The 14389-nt window shown below is 35.3% G+C and overlaps 1 long non-coding RNA gene across 2 annotated transcripts; it reads left to right on the forward strand.

Annotated features, from left to right (window-relative positions):
• Positions 1-339: 339 nt before the first annotated feature.
• On the forward strand, positions 340-13925 carry LOC128670715 (uncharacterized). 2 transcript variants are annotated; one of them, XR_008404788.1, is made up of 4 exons: positions 340-358; positions 11804-11845; positions 12516-12667; positions 13542-13925. It is a non-coding gene; the product is annotated as an uncharacterized LOC128670715 (long non-coding RNA). The 2 variants fall into 2 exon arrangements; XR_008404787.1 differs by lacking the exon at positions 340-358 and adding an exon at positions 11524-11551.
• Positions 13926-14389: the final 464 nt, after the last annotated feature.

A 14389-nucleotide genomic window follows, 5' to 3' on the forward strand; every position in this document is an offset into this window, starting at 1 on the left:
GTGCTGTATGCATAACGAATTTGAAGGAGGCAAACTTGGAGGCTTTGCTGACTGGGATGGAGTATAAAATTCAGTAACAACATGCTGGAGGTTTTCATTCGACGACCTGCTCTCGGAGAAGACATAGCTCCGTCAACGTAATTAGTGGCAGTTAATGACGTGTCAACGCAATCAGTGATAATGTCTGTGGTACTGAGTGTTGTCTGTGATTAGTGCGAGTCGGGAAGTGAGATATTATGCAAATTAGTTTTAAATTCGCGGAAGGAAATTGTGAATGCAGTTTTGTTGTGCTACGTGAAATGGAGCGAAAGCGCGCCGGCGTTGGAGGCCGCCATCTTGAAGTTGCTGTCAACACCGTGTGAGTACCGTTGCCGCTAGGCGGCGTGCGTGTCGCATTTGTCTCAATAATATGGCGACTTTGAATATTTTTGCATGGAATCTGCACATCTTTTACGATCTCTCAATAGGATTTATTGTATTTTGATTTGTATATAAAGGAGTATCATATAAATTGAACACGATATAACTGTAATTTGTACCACTGCCTGCATGTGACTTTCATTGTCTACTGCTATGTAACATAATTAATTTGAGAAAAAAGGCGGAAACTATACAAATTTTCAATACACAAAAGTCGAAAGTTTTATCTAGTAGCTTGTACCAAGCTAGTGAATTGACATTAATTTCCTTGGACGATGGTAAAACCCCAGGTTTTTATGACACACCAGCGCAGAATTCCATAAGTGCAAAGCCTCTCATGAAACTACCCTCATAGATCCTAAGCGCAGTTAACATAATGAACAAATATGAACAATAAATATCCAACTGATATCCCTTAGGATTTCCTATTTCGATGTATAACTAGGTCAAAGAGTACGCAGATTACATAGGTTCCTCAACTGTCTAAGATGATATGGAGTTTTAATGTTTTTTTTTCCAATTTAGGTAACTAGTTGCTACCTTACCTAAGTATAGTAGGAACATACTAAGTACAAATTATACCTATCAAAATAACCTCTAAGTTGTCTTTGGACTTTTGCTCAGCGACTTGTCTATCAAATTCCACAAGGAAATGAACAACATCGCAATAGAACTATTAATTCACTTCAGTCATATCTACATAAAGTTAGCCCAGCTCCAACGTGTCTGGCAAATAATCCTCGCCTCTTAACCCTACGTCAAAAATCGGGAATGCAGTATTAAATCAGACATCTGAATTTTTCCACGCGCGGTCGCTCTCGACAGCGGGTCTACCGTTGACACGTCATTTTCCACACTGCTGAATGCGTTTTCAAATTTGGATATGTCAGAATATACGACAAATTTCTCCATGAACAGATTACCAACTCTATTCCCGAGCAGCAATGTAGTTTTTGGCTTAAATATATGAAGGCTGAAGTGGTTTTTCTGTGACATGTTGTTATGCTGTCTCAATGAGTGCATGTTGGAATTCGAAAGAGCGAAAATTTGTAGTAATGCTAGTATTGGACTGGACTGGATGTTGAGATGAAAATAAGGTGGAAATATTATATAGTTATGGAATGGAAGCGTCTGCTAGCCTAGTATAGGTATACTGTTGAGTTCTAGTAAAATTATTTGACAGAAATTTAGGAGCAATGACCACTATATACTACAAAATATTGTACAATTGTGTGGATTTTTAGCTTAAATCATTATCATCTTTATATATCAAGATTTGTTTTTGCTTCTCAAACTACCTTCACACAAACTATCAAAATCAACCGAAAACAGGTGATTGGGATGAAGTGACAATTATTCACAACCGTATAATGAATGACCCATAATAAATTGGAATGGCAAGAGAAAAAAATATTTTATAGTTATCAACAAAAAAAAACTTCGGATACATTTCCGTATGTATATCCTGTCCTGTATGTTTACGTTTCATGAAATAGTAAATGAAACCGATTCTCGTAATAAAGAGTTTTGTTAGTAATTTGAAATAAAATGAAACTGCCTTTTTATGTAATTGTATGAAATACCTCATCACCATTAAGTGGCAGTGTGAATTGGGTGCGCACTGCGCCAGCCGGGGGCGGATCCAGACATTTCGCTAGGCGGGGCCCAAACGTAAACTAATGGGTTTCCTTGATGATTTATGTAGTTGGTAGTTATTAATTGTAAGAAAAACTTCGTTTGCAAAGTTAAGGAAAGCTAACGATGGTCGAAAAGAAAGAGAGAAGACAATTTTTGTCAACTTAAAATTTTCTTTTCGCTTTAGTTTGGAATACAGGTTAGGTTAATATTTTTGGATAGGTCTTTATGATAGTTATGATAGATAATCATTTATATATAAGAAAACACAACATAAACAACTACCCGTGATTGTATCCATCACCCGCATTTACTTAATCGTATTAAGGTTCACTATATTTATCTGAATCGAAACATTTACACAAACCTTCCGATTTATAGGTACCTAATATTATTTTGCAAGTTTATTAATGCACAGTTCCTTCGAAAGAAACAAAAGTATATTTATAAGAAACTATGGTAAAATATTGCACAGTATCTAAAGATATAAATTAATTAACTTGTTGACTTTATACACATCTAAAATCATGATTATAATGGTGAATAATTAAGCAGCTTTACTTTATTTCTAATTAATTTAAGAAAATCACGGAAAAAGTAACTGGGTCAAAAGCTCGTAAAGGCTAGAACTTTCGTGTTTAGATTTGAGTGGAAATAAAAAGTGAAATATATGATTATGCACTTTTGGTCGCGAACTTTCACGCGAGCTTACAAATGTGTCGTGATAAGAAAGCTTACGTCATGTCATGACCTAATGTACTGTATGCACTTAGCAAAAGTTAATTTGTTTTTAATTGTTTAAATTGTAATAATTTAAAACTTGGAAGGATTTATATATGAAAATGTTAAGGTTGGTTTCATAGATCATGTGTGTGTGTGTGTGTGTATAACCAAATTTATTTTCTATGTTAATAGCAAAAATGTCTCTGTAACGTATTGGTCACCAACCATCCGATGTCTGAAGGTTGGAATCCCAGCGAATATATGTGCACGTTTCTGAGTTAGTCTATCGGACCAACGATATAATATAATTATTTAGTGTGGACCGTTGAGTATCGTCCATTACTTTCGACGGACAGCAACTCTCATCACTCTTTTCGAAGGGGTTTATTTTTAAACAAAGCACTTTTTGTTTTTTTCAAAATAACCAGGTAAGTATGTAATTATTATTTTCCGACGGTTAGGCCGGAATTTCCTATGCTCATTATAATAGTAGCATCGGCCCTGACATGAATCTACTTAATTCGACATTATACCTACCTAAAATACGCTATTTATTTTTTAATTAAAGCCTAGACTTTTCAAATAAAGTGGCTTTATGGAATGGCTAGGGAATGAATGGCTGGCTATGAAAAATTAGTTGCTTTATTTCTAACGTTTAGTGGTTGGCATAAATCTTTTGTCATATTAATTCTTCGTTATTAAATTTTACATTTTCGTTTATAGGTGTTGTAAAATTCTATGTCATGTTATTGTTCAGTTTTTATTAATACAGAAACCAGATGCCGAGATAATTGGACAGCGAAATGACTTTTTACTTTGGGGCCAACTCAATGTGTGATTTGTCCCTATATATTATCATAGATCGAACGTGACAGTCCAAAATACGTCCGCAGCTCAACGATGACAACAGAAAGATCAATTTTCGTAAAAATCATAGTGTACGGATCCGTGGGATCGAGCAACAACCTCGGTATTTGTTTTGCCTGTTCTCATCAAGGCGTGTATTCCTACGGTCAATCGTCAAGCAATAGTGATGTGCACTTGAATCGAACTATGACAGAATATGTTCGCAGTCTGTTATCACTTCATAGTATAAAACAAAGTCGCTTATATCTGTCCCTAACTTAGATCTTTAGAACTAAGCAACGGATTTTGATGTGTTTTTTTTAATAGATTTCTAAGGAAGGTTAAGTGCATAATGGTTTAACTGAATGAAACCCGGAACATATGAGAATGAAAGATAAATATTGAGATAAACTTTAAATTTTCTAATAAAATACTTAACCTGTCTAATGTTCCTTAAATGTTAAGAATATATTTTAGTTTTCGCTAATCATAAAAGAAAAAATATTAAACATCTATTTAAATCCTATAATGAACTCTGTCATGTAATCACGAAGCAAATTTCAATAATATTGATACTTATCGATATCGACGTTCGACCAATCGCGTCACTAGGCGGTAATGCGCAGTTGCGATTGCCTGCGCCCGCGGCGTCAGAATGCGCGCGCACGCTCTACGTCAATATCCCACGATCATTTGTATATAGGCGGTTCAATATATCCATTCTTTGATCATACTTATATGTAATTCGAAAGTCTGTCTACCAGGGTCTCACGGCTAAACCGCTGGGCAGATTTTGATAAAATTTGGAATAGATTCGTAGATGACCCGGAGTAAACATTATAGGCTATCGCGGAGCTGCGGGCATTATACTAGTTTTTTTTGACGTGACAACGTCTTAAATTAGGTTGCGGCTGGGAGTCACTTATGAAAAAGTGTAACGCCCGGTAACGTTACGATGAGTCACCGAACGAGAGAGAGGCCCGCCGAATGCCTTGCGTCTCTCTCCCACTCAACTATGATCGGTCTGCCGCGCGCGTAAAAAGACGTTGTCACGTAAAATCTTCGCCCGTAAAACCGACTTTACAGGCAACCATTTTTTTTTAATGCGACTATATCAGCAATATAATTTCTTGTGTATGTTTTCCAATATCTAATGACTGCACTTTTCTTATGTCAAAAACAATAATATATGTTATACTTGTACAGTTAGTGATGTCCAGTGACGTTATGCTTTTGGAGTCAAGATACAATAACTAAAAATGATTATAATAAATATACTTTTTGAATACAAAAAAAAAGTAGGTAAATGACAAAATGAATCCTGATAATCTAATGGTCCCAAATTCGAATCCTACTCGTGCCACATGACTTTGTATACCAATCTGACTCATATAAGTATAGTAATTTTTATCTGCCACCACTTACTTCCGGCGAAGTAAAACAACGTAAGGAAATCTGCATACTGGTTGATTATTAACTTGTGTGTGTGAAATGAAGAAGACAGTGGTTTATTATTAGTACTATATTATTAGACCACGACCCTCAGCCGTGAAGAATACGACTATGAAGATGTCTTGCAAATAGATTACAAATCAACATCACCCTATATGTACATGACTCGAGTCGTGCGGATCGGGAGCGAGTGTTTGCACAGCGGCGATTATCGACAAGTTATCGAGTATCGACCGCAATCACGACCGGCCATTGTGCAGAACGGCAACCACTGAGCTACTGCCACACTATTTATCTTCTATTACACGACGGTCCGAAAAAGGAGTGTCATGTTTTCAGGATTCATGTATGATACATAGATTAACAAAAAGAAAAAAATAATAATGTCACCTAAAAATACGATATGGCTAAAGAAAAACAAATGAAATGCTTACCCAGAATTTTTTTAACCCCTGTTCAATGTAACTAAAGGAACCAACTACATTTGTACTTACCTACTGAGGATTATATTTCGACGACCTCGGTGGAGCAGTGGTAAAGTTCTTGCCACTGAAGCGAGAGGTCCCGAGATCGATCCCCGATCGGGTCATGATGGAAAATGTTCTTTTTCCGATTGGCCCGGGTCTTGGATGTTTATCTATATATGTATTTGTTATAAAATATAATATCGTTGGGTTAGTACCCCTTAACACAAGTCTCGAACTTACTTTGGGGCAAACTCACTCTGTGTGATTTGTCGTAATATATTTATTTATTATTCAGGCGATGGGCTACCAACCTGTCACTAAGTATTTTAGAATCTCAATAAATAAATTGTACCTAAAGGTTCCCGAAGCCGACCGTGACATGATATAACGAATCGATAGCCTGCCTTTCAATGTTTAGTTTCTCTTTATGTTTTTCTATCTTCTTTGTTCCATACTTAGATACTATCTGCTTCTCATCTTTGCGTGTTTCCTGTTACATTTTGGAGCTGTGACGCCTCAAAGCCCAGGGTTCTTGTAAACAAATAACTATAACATTTTGAAGACTTTTTTATTCGGTTGTAGAAGCTATGCTAACTCTTTGAGAATGTTTTAGTTACCTATCAGCTAAGGGCATATGTCCTTTAATCGACGACATACGACATACACAGAGGGATATGGAGTGGTTCTATTCTGAGGCAGGACCACACGCCTCAAACTTTACTTAAAACATAATTTGCCAACAATTCATGACAAGAGGACAATAAAAATGTAAACATATCGCAGTGTCTCCCAGATAAAGGGCACATAAATCTACGCAGCCTCCTGGCACTTTAGCATTTTGTACTTTTTAACAACTCGCAGTTAAGGAAACCGCATTTTTATTCAAATACCCACTTTATTACTTAAAATATGTCCGTAGTCGGGACAAAAAACAGGAGGTGGGTGGAGATGAACCTTTTTCCGCTCTTTTCTCCCTTTTAGGGACCCGCAGTTTGAAAATAGAAGCGAAAAACCTAAATAAACAGAATACACGCGCGAGCAACTATTAGGATACACTTTAACCTTTGATCTGAGGATTCCCAGTCAGACGAAACGCTTTGTTTTGAATAAATTTATGAATAAAACATAGAAGCCTCTGAAAATTGGGAGTATTGGGGATTACAGGAAATAATGAAAGAAGTTGAAATAGATAGGTACGCCAAATAGGAAAATGTCTAATATTTATGAAAATACACATATTTCTTCTTTTTATATATTTCCTTTTTTAATTTTTGCAAAATTTTTACAGACAAAATTATGAATCGTACACTAAGTACCTACGAATTTAACTTTCCGTGATTCCTAAAGTATGTAGGTATAGCATAGATATAAAACACTATAAATATTAATTATATGATGTTTCCATAGTACTATCTATAAGCCAATTTATTTTATTATTTCATAATTATAATACCTACACGTAAGTAATATATTGCAGAATTCCAAAAACTGGCTTAAAGTTATTAACTTTCTACAATTGAATTCTAACCTATTTTCATACGTAACTTTGACATTCACAAGAATTTAAGTAATTTAATTTGTCCCAAATTGTATTTGAGTTTGGATTCGAACGAAAAAATGTTTAGTAGACAACATTAGCATTTGTTTGGTCCACGCGGGACGATTTCCCTGCGTACTCTTTTAAAGGGTAATTAGTGCACAATAAATGAAAAAACGGGACTTCTTTTTGAGAAACACGATTCGAAAATTTAACAAACAACTGAGTAACTTTATTTGACACAGCATTAGCATAGGTATTTAATGGTTAAGCTATTCAGGTACCTAAGTACCTATGGATTCCTGTTTAAATAGTAATACACCATTTATTTCACAAATGCGTTTAAATATAAAATAAATGTAACGTAACCGTATGGCTATATGCATTACCTATTTAAATTTACGGTTTACTTTGAAGCTCACGGTTTACTTTGAAATTGAGCTGATATTATGTATAGTATAATATTGATAATATAAAATCATTTACTAGATAATACGTGTATGTATTTTAACTGCCTAAAATGGAGGAAAGTGGCGGGAACTGAAGGAGGCCGTCACGAAATATTTGGTTATGCAAGCTTGAAAAGAAAAAGTAGATACCTGTGTTAGGTGGGAGAATAGAAATCAGGAAATATAATTTCCGCTGCATTCTCCTGTCAGAAGCCAACGACAGCTAGATAGAATAACGAAGGGCTTCGTCTAGCAGCGGGGCAAGTCGATGTTAAGAATGAGACAAGTATGAATTATAGGAAAAATTAAGAGTACATTTTATTTCAAACATATTTTTAACGCAACGTGAATTTATTCGAGTTTAGATTCACGGGGATCGTTTTTAAACCTGCAAGGCAAACATAGGAAGTTGATTGTTTTACACATGTTTTACAATTAGGTATAGCTACACTTTTAGAACCTCTAGGAAGAGAGGACGGCTGTCCTACCTAATCTAGGCAAATAACTACTAACATAATGATTGCTGAAGATAAAATACATATGTTAATTTTGATGAAATTATTAGAAAAACGGATATTATAATAACCTTGCTTATGTCGGCAGTTAATAAAATACAGCCATAAATGAAAATGAGACGAACTAATGAATTGTTAATATACTAATTTGTGCAATAAAGTATTGTTAATACGAGCTATTTTATATTTTATACTATTGTGCACGTATTTTTGTTTATTTTGAAATACTATTATATAAGGTAAGGTTGGGCTTGGCTCCGACGCTTAACGATGGAAGAAGCAACAGAAAAAACTCTCAGATGAGAGAGGCCAAGGCAAAGTTAGGTAAATGGTAAGTTCATTTCAACATAATAAATGTCAGCATTGATTCATTTTATCGAAACACGGGCTTACAAAGACGAACTCATTAAATTCTTTGTCCACACGTAGTGTTCATTACGAAAACCTTTTAGGTAACCACTCCAACCAATTATGTGCTTTGACAAAATCCCAGTAAGTACATAAGCTTGGCATAAAATCCAGAAAAGCTTCGCCCCGCCCACCCGACGGGGCGTGCCGCCCGCCCACCGACCCGCCCCACGTGATAGCCTTTTTCTCTGAATCTTATATAATATTTTCGAAGGGTGGTGGTGGTGGACATTTGTCTTTACAGGGTAGCTTCGTTTATTAAATCTAGGAGGCTCCAAGATGGCCGCTATGTACTCTATATATAGACTATACATAGGTTGGATGTTTTCCCGAGATTTATATACGAGTTTTACGGAGTTGGAATTGTTTTGAATATATTTAGAGGTAGATGGAGCGCGCCGTCTCACGCGGAGCGGCGGAGGTCGTGAAGTAGCACAACGTAGCATGGAAATCGTATGTCTAGCTTGGTGATACTGTGGCCAGTTCTAATATTGCTTTATCTTTTAAGTATCTACGTATTTTAGTAAAATACAATCAAATGGCGTAATAATATATTTGTTTTTTATTTGTATAACATTTTTACAAAAATAAAACAATAGTTAAATGTACCTAAATATGCACAACTTTTCTATCTCATCTTCGCTTGTTGCTCACGTTCGGGACTGTGACGCCGCAAAGCCCATAGCAGCATAAAAAAATACCTTTAATAATTTGAAAATTCAGTTGTGATTTTACAACCGGCCGCTTGCCTGGCGTCAACGCTCTTGGGAATGATATTGTTGCCTATCCGCTGCCAAGGTTAAGTGTCACTTAGTCGCCTTGTACGACATCTACAGGAGGATGTGGAATGGTCCTATTCGAGGGTGAAACCAAACGCCAAATCGATTTCTTCCCGGGCTCAGCGTCAGCCAAAATCGTAATCGAAAAGTACAGAAACAAAAAGTTAGGTAGGTACTTAAATGTAAAAATCTCGACACCGATGACGATGTTCAGCAGTGCATCATCAATTTATGCTGAAAAGAATTTTAGCTTAAATTGATGCTGCTGAAGGAAATTTCGAATTGAGAAATTAACTAGCACGGCACTGACCTGGAAGAATGGATGGCGCCGCGTGGCAGCTTGCTACCAAAGTCCACTTTGAACACTATCACAACACCACTATATCAGTCTGCTTTTAATTAAAGATTTTTTTCACAAAGCAACGAGGCTTCGACGCCATTGCTAGAATCGCGCGCGCAACCATTGTGGTTTTTGACAATAGGTGATAGCACGCGCGCGAAGCACCGAGATTCTAAATTCAAATCTAGGTGTAGAGAAATTGGCTATATTACGAATAGTTGATTCCCAAAGCACAGAGCAATCTAGATTGGGAATTATTGTACCATATTAAGATATCTTTTTTAAGTTTCTTTTATATACCATGGAACATTTATTACGCTGCTCGCCAATCGAGACACAGGCCCATGCCTAGTTCGATGGCGGGTTTGCTGAAAAATGTCTACCGGTGCTCTTATTTAATTTATTTTGTAATGTAATGTAAGAAACTGACAATAAATACTTTTTATTTATTTATTTATTTATTTAGTCAAATCAAAAACTTTTTTCCAATTTCAAAAACAATTGGGTGTAAAATAAAATCTATAAATTAATTCACTAATAGATAGATAGTCAAATGTCACTTTAATTGATCAATAATTTTATCTAGGTATAATTAAATTAACTGAAATGAAATTATTTTATTTATAATTTTAACTCCAATATTTGTGACGTCACTTGTCCCCACTGTATTGGTACATCGAAAAAAGTATCTGGTTTGACTTGATGGCAACTACCCAATATCACAATTTTGGAGTCAAATACAAAACGCATTCCTAATATTCTTTAATCAGAACAATAAACTAGTTAATTGCATTAATAATAAAACTGATGATTAATAGTGACATGTAATTATATTATTTGATTATTTGCTTATTTATTTTTACCGAGTCAAATAACCAAGTATATGGAGGAACTCGTATAGCGAGTGATTTGAGCAGCTTTCAGCAGAAATCATAATTAGGTACTTGTAGACAGGACAAATTTATTTATTTACTTAGAAGCATTGTCCCTTGCAAATCAATGTATAAGTACATCGTGTGCTGTACATATATTTGCACCATAAAGTGTGTATTTTAATAGACAAGACAGATTGATTTGTTGCATGGCTGATTTTATGGAATGGAAATTATATGATTATTTTTGAAAATTTAGATTATATAAATTGATACAATATTTTATTTTAAATAAATATTACACGCTTTTATTTAACTTGCAATGTAGGTATGTACGGATGAATGAGGGGACCTATATTGAGGTTTGTTCGGTTGGAATTTTGCAAATAATTTTTAAGTAAGTACTTGAGCAGAAATGTTTTAAGTATATAAGTACATTTGTTTAGTTTTGACAATGCGTTATTATGATACGCATGACCAGGTGGTGTTCCCAGGATTGGCTCCTAACGAGAGAATTCCTGAACGGTTTAGGTATAGCACTATCGTGTAATTTTACACGAGGCTTCGTATAGTGGACCTGGTTCAGCTCCCTACGATGGATCTCATCAACAGTTCACGGCCACGATATTTTGTCATGAGTTGTATTGAATGAAATAAAGATTCCTAACGAATTTGAAATTACCTTATTATTAAACGCACACTTCCATTCAATACTAATATAATACACGCGAGACTATCCGTCCGTTTGTCATGCTTTCACGACTAAACCGCTGCTGAGTCGATTTTGATGAAATTTGAAATATATTTAATTAACGCTCGGTGCGCAAACATAGGCTACCGCGGGCGTAGCCACGGTCAACAACTAGTATCACATAAACCTAATGTAACCGCCACGACAAATTCACTCTGCACTCCTTCGTAGCATTTTGTAACCATGAATTAATGAATTTACCTATTTATTAAAGTTCCGTAAGTTCCAAATCAAAAGTACTTAATAGATAATTAAATAAGTAGGTACATTTTTAGTTGCGCACTTTTTATAACCACGCGAGAGGCTATAAAAGGCAAGATGCGCACGCGCCCCGCGCACTCGGTCGACGAGCGGAGCGTGAGTATTTATTTTACATCTATTTGAGTTTCCTCCCAATTCGCCATCTTGTCATGCCGGCCACGTGCTTTCAGATAAACCTTATTCTTATTTTAATCAGCTTAAGTTAATTGATTTGTGATCTATACACATAATTACGATCTTTGGCTACAAATTTACTTGTCAAGATTCTATTTATCTTTTAATCTATTGTCCAAAAACATTGATGAAATGTTATGTGATGAAATTAAAGCGATATTACTTCTTTCACAGTGAGCCAGGGCTTCTGCGGACTCCGTGACCTGTAGCTGAATGGTAAGTTGATTTTTTATTACTTTACACCCCTCTTTTACCAGAGCGTCTTCCTCAATCGCGACGCGTCAGGTCTTCTTTCCTACCATCTTCTCTCTATTTCGCACGGCCATTTGCATTCTTAGTAATCAACTCATACGCATGTCCTCCTTGACAAAATCATTATTTGGGTAGTTTTCTGTCTGACCCGATGGGAACGGCCAAGCCACGTGGTTTTCCACGTGTTATGAAGGGGCACAGCCTTTGTAGCTGATAGGCAACAAGAAAGTGTCTCAGCCAATATCATTCTATTTGATTACAACTAACTTGAGAAATAGACATTTTTCAAATTTTCTAGAATTACTTTTTATTTTAACACCACACCCTAATCGTACGTATCCAAACAAATATTATAAACGGGTAAGTAAGTTTGTAATCCCATCCTTCTTGAAATTTTGCTACAATAATTTATAATAGGTACAGAATACCTTTCATTTCGGAAAAACTACTTTTCCCGTGGGAAATTCAAGCGGAGTACCGCAGGCAAAAGCTAGTTGTAAACATTGTAAACATGTATTGGAAATAAATCAGATTTGTGACTGTCCTATAAGAAGGTAAAGGACATAAGGAGGCTGCTCCACCGACAAGAACAAAGATTGGTAATGTTTGACAACAATGTTCGGTTTCTCTCCAGGCAGGCAGGCCTGCCCCCGGCGCAGGCCCCGGGTCGCCGGGTGCCGCGGGCGCCGGCGTCGCGCGACGCCGCCCGACCGCACCGCTGGCCGCGCCGCTGCCGATCCTCCCCAGGAGATTCGACCACGTAACGCGCACCTTCTTCACTTTATTGTAAGTAGATATACGTTCCGTATCCACAGCCGTCCTTACCTTCCTTCAAATTCTAAACACCTTGTCTTCATCAGACATATTAACTATTTTACTTCGCTCGGGTGGACCACCCTTACCTATCACTAACAAAAAAAATCGATAACAAACCATTCTATGACCTACTGAACATACTTACATTTAAAATTGAATCAATACCGGTAAAGCCGTTTCGATGATCTGTTCCAGGAGCGTTAAATTTGTTTAAAATCAAAAAATCAAAATCAAATCATTTATTCAGAAATTAGGCCTTCACAGGCACTTTTTCACGTCATAATCTAAATTAAATGATGTTTACCAAAGCTACAAACTACTAGCATTTCGGAACGACCACTGCTGAGAAGAAATGCCGAAAGAAACTCATTCAAACAGTGTTGGTCCCTATTATGCCAGAAGGGCTTGCCATTTTTTGTATATAAATTCATGTATAATTTTTTATCAGCAATATAACATTAAGTACATAATAAAGTACATGGTCAAAAGGTATACTGAAACATATTATGATTGTGATCAAGTGCTGATGAAAGGAAAATATATATATACTTATATATATACTATAATTATACTATAATTTAATAATTGAATTAAGAAATGAGGGATAGTACCTATAGGTACGTCGGCCAAAATGCCCTAGCTTTACTGGATATGTCTCTCATCTTATATATCTCTTGAGAGCCGCTACATTTAGTTAAAATGAGGACTTAATAATATACAATCATAAAGAAGCTATAAAAGCGACAAGCATTTATGCAAAATCTCATATATTTTTTAAAGAATTCTAATAATTAGTCGATAAAGTTGTTTTGAAATAATCAATATTGCTTATCTTTTGTTTCAGATTTTTTATGGGATTATGACAAATTTGTAGCGGCATTCGAAAATCATGTCGTGGCATTCCATTAATTGACTTTACCTACTATAGTTTAAGATGTGTTACACGTTCACCAATTTTGCAAGACAATTCCAATACTTTTCCGTACATTGGGATTCATTTTCCGATACTTTTCCACAGAGAGTGGGAGAACATTTTCTATGCTTGTCCTAGCGATTGTAAGTTAAGTTAAATTTTCAAATAAGTTTTTGTTTTTGTCAGCCAAGTCAGCAACTCCATTTGGTTAAGAGTGTTTGAATTTTTCATTAGATAATATAAGGTTTTTTACTCTTTTTATAAATTTTGTATACTTTTCACTTTTTTTTTCAATAAAAATGTTCTTTAACTTTACCCCATATCTCGTTTCATTTTAACCTATTTTTATAAATTCTTTTATGCCAAGAAATATTTCAGTTTCCAAAGTATAGAAATATAAGAAGTCAATTTTTCTCAAGCATTTGTTTTACCATTACCGTCTAGTATTATCAAATGAATAAATTTATTTGAAAATCAAAAGTTTATTTTAATGTAATCGTTGAACAGTAACTTTAGAGATTGTATATTATATAATTATATAGTAGGTACGTTATAGATACTTAGTAGTAAAGGAAATATTTTTTCGTAATTTAATTTAGAAATTGAATTTAAATTGGGAAAACATATTTCCCTTTACTTATCAAACACTATCGCTATTTTTATAGAAATATATCCAGATAAAGTAAATTCTTGGTTTAGACAGTAATATTTATTTGCATAGAATTATAAAAGGTATATAACTAAAAAGATGTTTCGCTAGATATCGAAATGATTGAATG

The sequence above is a fragment of the Plodia interpunctella genome, chromosome 6 (assembly GCF_027563975.2).
Source record: "Plodia interpunctella isolate USDA-ARS_2022_Savannah chromosome 6, ilPloInte3.2, whole genome shotgun sequence".
In the NCBI taxonomy this organism is placed as follows: Eukaryota; Metazoa; Arthropoda; class Insecta; order Lepidoptera; family Pyralidae; genus Plodia; species Plodia interpunctella.